Source organism: Lithobates pipiens, unplaced genomic scaffold (assembly GCF_037356315.1).
Source record: "Lithobates pipiens isolate NorthernLeopardFrog02 unplaced genomic scaffold, aLitPip1_a1.2 Scaffold_1, whole genome shotgun sequence".
In the NCBI taxonomy this organism is placed as follows: domain Eukaryota; kingdom Metazoa; phylum Chordata; class Amphibia; order Anura; family Ranidae; genus Lithobates; species Lithobates pipiens.
The window spans coordinates 211,243,327-211,251,631 of NW_027507685.1; positions in this window are offsets into that span (position 1 = coordinate 211,243,327).

The following is an 8,305-nucleotide window of genomic DNA, read 5'->3' on the forward strand; positions in this document are numbered from 1 at the left end:
ATTATTTGCACATTTTCTAGCGCTACACTAATTATTTTATATTCTGTTTAGCTTTGTTTGCTTGAGTGATAGCCGCTGTACTCATTTGATTGTTTATATTGTGGTAGCGCAGTGTTTTCCCCTTTTTACCTTTTCACATGGATTATAATACAGCCCTGGCCAAAAGTTGTGAGAATGACAAAGATATTAATTTTCACAAAGTTGGCAGCCTCTGTTTTAATGATGGCACTATGCGTATACTCCAGAATGTTATGAAGAGTGATCAGATGAATTGAAATTAATTGCAAAGTCCCTCTCTGCCATGAAATTTAACCTAATCCACAAAAAACATTTCCACTGGATCTCAGCCCTGCCACAAAAGGACCAGCTGACATCATGTCAGTGATTCTCTTGTTAACACAGGTGTCAGTGTTGACGAGGATAAGACTGGAAATCACTGTGTAATTCTGACTTTGAATAACAGACTGGGAGCTTTAAAAGGAGGGTGGTGCTTGAAATCATTTTTCTTCCTCTGTTAACCATGGTTACCCTCAAGGTGACACGTGCAGTCATCATTGTTTTTCACAAAAACTGATTCACAGGCCAGGATATTGCTGCTACTAACATTGCACCTAAATCAGCCATTTATCGGATCATCAAAAACGTCAAGGAGAGAGGTTCAATTGTTGTGAAGAAGGCTTCAGGGTGCCCAAGAAAGTCTAGCAAGTGTCAAGACCATCTCCTACATTTGATTCAGCTGCAGAATCGTGGCACCACCAGTGCAGAGCTTGCTCAAGAATGGTAGCAGGAAGGTGTGAGTTCATCTGCATGCACAGTAAGGAGAAGATTTTTAGACGATGGCCTGGTGTCAAGAAGGGCAGTAAAAAAGCCACTTCTCTCCAGGAAAAAACATCAGGGACAGACTTATATTTTTGAAAAGGTACAGATATTGGACTGCTGGGGACTGGGGTAAAGTAGTTTTCTCTGATAAATCCCCTTTACAATTGTTTGGGGCATGCGGAAGAAAAGGTGAGCGCTACCATCAGTCCTGTGTCATGCCAACAGTAAAGCCCCGTACACACTATCAGATTGTCTGCTGAGTTTTTCCTTCAGATTTACCAAAACCATATAATATGAGGTCAAACCTTAGGAGTTTCAATATGTATGCAATCAGGCAGGCCCTTCTACTACATGGTTTTGGTAAATCTGAAGGAAAAACTCAGCAGACAATCTGATAGTGTGTACGGGGCTTAAAGCATCCTGAGACCATTCATGTGTGGGGTTACTTCTCAGCCAAGGTAGTGGGCTCACTCACAAATCTGCCTAAGAACACAGCCGTGAATAAAGAATGGTACAAAAACATGCTCCAAGAGCAACTTCTCCCAACCACGCAAGAACAGTGTGGTGACGAACAGTGCCTTTTCCAGCATCATGGAGCACCTTGCAAAATTGATTTGCAGAACAAAACATTGAAATTTTGGGTCCATGGCCAGGAAACTCCTCAGACCTAAATCCCATTGAGAACTTGTGGTCAATTCTCAAGAGGCGGGTGAACAAAAAACCCCCACAAATTCTGACAAACTCCAAACATTAATTATGCAAGAATGGGCTGCCATCAGTCAGGATGTGGCCCAGAATTTAATCGACAGCATGTCAGGGCGAATTGCAGAGGGCTTGGAAAAGAAGGGTCAACACTGTAAATATTAACTCTTTGCATAAACGTACTATAATTGTCAATAAAAACCTTTGACACTTCAGTAAACCATTGTAACATCTGCTAATAATCATAAAAAGGCAATTTTTGCAATATTTTATGTCACACAGTATTTGTGCAGTGGTCTTTCAACATAATTTTTTGGGAACAAAATACACTTTAATGAATAAAAAAACAAAAACACAATAGTTACTTTTGTAATCTTTTTGTATAATATGAAAGATGATCTTACCCTGAGTAAATAGATACCTAACATGTCATGCTTTAAAATAGCGCACGCTCATGGAGTGGCGACAAACTACGGTACTTGAAAATCTCCAAATGCGACATTTTAATAATGTTTACAGGTTACCTGTTTAGAGTTCCAGATGAGCACTTGTGCTAGAATTATTGCTCTCACTCTACCATTTACAGTGATACCTCACATGTGTTTTGAACAATATTTACATATGTGGGCATGACTTAAGTATGTGCTCGCTTCTGCGTGCGCACATGGATGGGATGGGCTGCTTTAATTTTTAATTTTTCTTATTTAATTTACTTTTTTTTTTTTTTGCACCATCCCTTTATTTATCACTTTTATTCCTATTAGTAAAAGTAATATGGATGACAGATCCTATTTATTAAGATATCTGGGGTCAAAAAGACCCTAGATCTCTAATTTACCTTTAAGAGCAAAAGGAATAAAAAATGTTTTTGCATTTTTTGAAAAAATATATATTTGCTTTGGCCCAAGAACTTAAACTGACATCCGACATCATTCCTGTCCTTCATGGGTATAGAGACGAGTGGCAGCCATCCTGGCCTAACTCGCTTTCCTGTCCTGAAAATGTCCGAATTGGATCGCTCATGGGCTTTACAGATGGGTAAGGTAAATATTTTAAGGGCCTCAATAAATGAAATAAGCTATCAGTAAATCAGGATTGATACTTTTTTATATATATATTGTGATATTGGGGTGTTTAGCTCAGTAGTAGATTCGCCTTCATGTAGTGAGTCCACAGCAGTCAGTTATCAGGTTTGAGGGCATGGCAGGCCATTTTTATTAACAGGAACAAAATAAAAGTTTATACATAGGATTTCCCACACAGGGGTTCTTCACCAATAAATTCATACAACAGAAAATGCCAAGCCTCCTGGCTCCTAGGCTTACTTTGCCTTGCAGTTCCCTGCTGAACCGGCCTAGTCCTGGCCTCAACAAGATTCTCCAGACCCCTGGGTTTGCTTACTGTCCCCCAGACTTCAAGACTTGCTAGTCGCCTCGGCTCTCCCAGCCTCCCAGACCCTTCTCTGGTCTCATAGGCCCTTGCCAGTCCTTCAGACAAGAAGTCTCCTCTTTACCAGGACAGGGCAGACAGCTTTTCAGACACAGGTGTAAACAGGTCTCACTATTACACTATTACAATATATATATACACACACACACACACACACACACACACACCATATTGTAGATGCTATAACTTTGACGCAAACCAATTATATTTATAGTTATTAGGATTAAAATTATTATTGTTTATATAATAATAATAATAATAATAATAATAATACAAAAAAAAAACTGTTGCGATCAAATATCACCTAAATAAAGCTCTATTTGTTTTTAAAAAAAGATATAAATTCCATTTGGGTACAGCGTTGCATGACGACACAATTGCCAATTAAAATAGCGCAGTGCTGAATAACAAAAAATGGTCTGGTCATGAAGGTGGTAAAACTTTCTGGAGCTGAGGTGGTTAAGCAGTTACAGCAACAGGTTGTTTTCCTTTTGGGATACAGGTTTTACATAAATAAATAAAAGCTGATCATTGTAAGCATCCCTGTTAGGCCAGCCATCAGGGCCGGACTGGTCTACCGGGATACTGGGAAATTTCCTAGTAGGCTGCCTGCCCTGGGGCCGCTTTGAGCTGCGGCTGAGGGCAGTGCTCCCCTCCCTCGCTCTCTCTCTCCTATGTGTCACACACTGCGGGCATCTCACACGGTGTATGTCATGGGGCTGTCTGGGTCTGTGTTTGGCTGTGCTGTAGCAAGGTCCCGCCCCCCAGACCGACTCGTGTGATAGTAGAGGAAACACTGGATTCAACCACCTATCACACGAGCCGGTCTAGGGGGGCGGGACCTTGCTACAGCATAGCCAAACACAGACCAAGCCAGCTCCGATAACACACCATGGGAGATGCCCGCTGTGTGTGACACATAGGAGAGAGAGCAAGGAAGGGGAGCGCTGTGATCCAGGCAATGCCATGGTGACTGAGTAACCAGTGGGACATACTGGGACTTCTAGTTCTGCAGAGACAAGCAAGAAACCAGTGGGCACGTTGGGACCTCTAATTCTACAGAGACAGGAGGAGGGGAGCCAGTGAAACATCTAGCTCTACAGAGACAAGTGTAAGCAGTGGGACATACTGGGACTTATAGGCAATGCCATGGTGAGTGTGTATTTATGGGACACAGTGAGGCTGCATTCACAGGCACAGTAAAGCTGCATTCACGGGCACAGTGAGGCTACATTCATGGGCACAGTGAGGCTGCATTTGATGGACAGTGAGGCTGCATTTGTGGGCACAGTGAGGCTGCATTCACAGGCACAATGAGGCTGCATTCATGGTCACAGTGAGGCTGCATTTATAGGCACAGTGAGGCTGCATTGATGGGCACAGTAAGGCTGCATTAATGGGCACAGTAAAGCTGCATTTAATGGACAGTGAGGCTGAATTGATGGGCACAGTGAGGCTACATTCATGGGCACAGTAAGGCTGCATCGAGGGGCACAGTAAGGCTGCAATCATCGGCACAGTGAGACTGAAATCATGGGCACAGTGAGGATGCATGCACAGGCACAGTAATGCTGCATTTGATGGACAGTGGTGCTGCATTCATGGGCACAGTGAGGCTGCATTCATGGGCACAGTGAGGCTGAATTCATGGGCACAGTGGGGCTGTATTCATGGGCACAATTGGGCTGCATTCACAGGCACAATTGGGCTGCATTCACAGGCACACTGATGTTGCATTCATGGACACAGTGAGGCTGAATTCATGGGCACAATGAAGCTGCATTCATGAGCACAGTGAGGCTGCATTCATGGGCACAGTGTGGCTGCATTAATGGGCAGTGAGGCTGCATTCATGGGCACCGTGAAGCGGCACTTGATGGGCACAGTGAGGCTACATTGATGCGCACTTCTGAGGCTGCATTGATCTATTGTACCATGTCTGCAGTCTCTGACCATCTCCTGTATCATGTCCGCAGTCTCTGACCTTCTCCTGTTTCATGTCTGCATTCTCTGACCATCTCCTGTATCATGTCTACATTCTCTGACCATTTCTTGTACCATGTCTGCATTGTCTGACCATCTCTTGTATCATGTTTGCAGTCTCTGACCATCTCCTGTATTATGTCTGCAGTCTCTGACCATCTCTTGTATCATGTCTGCATTCTCTGACCATCTCTTGTACCATGTCTGCATTGTCTGACCATCTCTTGTACCATGTCTGCATTGTCTGACCATCTCTTGTATCATGTCTGCAGTCTCTGAGCATCTCTTATATCATGTCTGCAGTCTCTGATTATCTCTTGTATCATGTCTGCAGTCTCTGACTATCTCTTGTACCATGTCTGCAGTCTCTGACCATCTCTTGTACCATGTCTGCAGTCTCTGACCATCTCTTGTATCATGTCTGCAGTCTCTGACCATCTCTTGTATCATGTCCGCAACCTCTAACCATCTCTTGTCTTATATCATAACTGCACCCTCTGAGGGGGAGTCAAGAGAGGGAGCGCTGCCAGGATGTAAGGGGGTAATGAATACAACAATTTAAGGGGGTCCTGTATATATGTATAGATATATATAGATAGATAGAGTACATATACAGTATATATACATATTTAGATATATCTATATGTATATATCTATATAGGTAGATATAGATATATGTATATACATAGATATATCTATATACTGTTTATATATATATATATATATAAAAAGCCCTATGTGCGTTCAAATATAATACACCCTTCAAATGTGTTTTAAAATGCATGGTTTTCCCTTTCATGAACAAGAAAGTAATGACGTTTGCTGTTGGGCTGGTATAATAATGCTATGGAGGTGGTATGAATTTTTTTTTCCAGGGCTGCTTTTTATTCCCAGTCCGGCTTTGCCGGCCATACACAGTTGGCATCTCGGTCGGTGCAGCAGGAACCGGGCGAGATTCTAACCATGCATGGGCAGGCTGAATGTATCAAGTCGATCTTTTAACTTGGGTACAACCAGCATGCTGAGTTTTTACCTGCGATGATTGCTAGTGGCTGCTATAGCCACTAGCAATAGTCACTGTCTGCTCTCAGCGCGGGTGTCTTTTTCCTTATTTTCCCTATTTTCCTTCTTTTTTTTTTTTTACTTACCGTATATACTCGAGTATAAGCCGAGATTTTCAGCCTCTTTTTTGAGGCTGAAAGTGCCCCCCTCGGCTTATACTCGAGTCATCGCTGTCTGTCTGCCCGATCAGCGTGTCGAGCAGACAGACAGCGGCCATTCTAGGATTCAAAGGCCGCGCCTCCGTCTCCGCCTTCGCCTGTGATAGGCGGAACACTGAATTTCCCAGCAGTCTGTGTTCCGCCTATCACGGACGTCCTCTCATCCTCGTCCGTAGTATGAGGATGAGCGGACGTCCATGATAGGCGGACCACTGACTGCTGGGAAATTGAGTGTTCCGCCTATCACGGACATCCGATAGGCGGAACACTCAATTTCCCAGCAGTCAGTGGGAAATTGAGTGTTCCGCCTATCACCGACGGAGGCGCGGCTTTTGAATCCTAGAATGGCCACCGACGAAGAGCTGCGGGACGGGCCGGGACGCAGGCCGGGACGGGACGCAGGCCGGGACGCAGGCCGGGACGGGACGCAGGCCGGGACGGGACGCAGGCCGGGACGGGACGCAGGCCGGGACGGACACAGGCTGGACGGACACAGGCTGGACGGACACAGGCAGGCTGGACACAGGTAGGCTGCACGGACACACACACACACACACACACACACACACACACACACACGGATGCATGCACACACAGGGATGGATGGACACACACGGATGCATGGACACACACACACACACACACACACACGGATGCATGCACACACACAGGGATGGATGGACACACACACACACGGATGCATGGACACACACACACACGGATGCATGGACACACACACACACACACACGGATGCATGGACACACACACACACGGATGCATGGACACACACAGGGATGGACGACACACAGGGATGGACAGGCATGTCTCACCCTCGGCTTATACACGAGTCAATAATTTTTTCCAGTTTTTTGGGGGTAAATTGGGGACCTCGGCTTATATTCGGGTCGGCCTATACTCGAGTATATACGGTATCTATGATTGATAATGGGTGTATTTGTAAAAGTATGTTATGATATCTTGATTTTTTTTCTTTTTTTGTGAATATACAGATTATGTGTTCTGTCTCATTTAAAGCAGATTTCTGCAAGAAAGTACATTTATTGGGAAATAGTTTTAATGCGTATGTAATAATTGGAATGCATAGTGGTATTTATAGTATCTACTGCAGGGCCGTCTTTAATATTGATTGGACCCTGGGCAAAAATTTTCTTAGGGCCCCCCGCCATGCAATTTTGCTCTCTACTTTCTCTGAGACATACAATAAATAGCAGCTAGACTTAAAATCAGTTTACTGTATCAGATCAGGCAGCGATTGCGATTGGTTGCCAGAGGTTACAGCATATCATTACTGCTTACTGACTGGTTGCTAGAGGTTACAGCACTCCTTAAGGCTCACTGATTAGTTGCTAGAGGTCACAGCACATTTCTGCTTGTTGATTGGCTGCTAGAGATTACTGTACAGTAATACTGCTCACTGGTTGAGATAGGTTACAGCACATCTTCTCCTCACTGCAGGGGGACATGATATAGCTATGAATGCCTTAATTTACATATCAATGCTGTTGGCCTCAGCTATTTACATATGCATGTGACTGCTATTTACATATGAATGCCAGTATTTACATGTAAACACAGGTCTGCAGGTGAGTCATCTGTACACAACAATAGGGCAGAGCTGGGCAGCATTAGTAGCAGCACAGGACTAAAACTTCAAGGGACAAGGAAATGTAAACTGGGATAGTTGGCAAGTATGAGGCAGCTACTTTGGGCCCCACAACAATGACAGGGCCCTGGGCAGCTGCCCCTTTTGCCCTGCCTTAAAGACGGCCCTGATCTACTGTATATAAAATGTTTTCTTTTGTTTTCTTCCTTTCCCTATTTTCCTTTTTTTTTTCTCCTCCTTTTTTTTACTCCTCTGTGATTAATATTTGTAAACGTATACTGTAAAATTATATTAGAAAAACAATAGGATAATATATATTTAAAAAAAAAATCGTAGTGATACAAAAGGGTATCTTGATGCATTATTTTGTTTTGTGAATATACAAGCTGTGCGTTTTGCCTCATTTAATGCAGATTAACTGTGCTCCTGTTCTGAATGACATATAAGGAAAAGGCTCCTTAAATGGATTGTTTTCTGTGTACATAATGTAGGTTAGAGATAACTGAA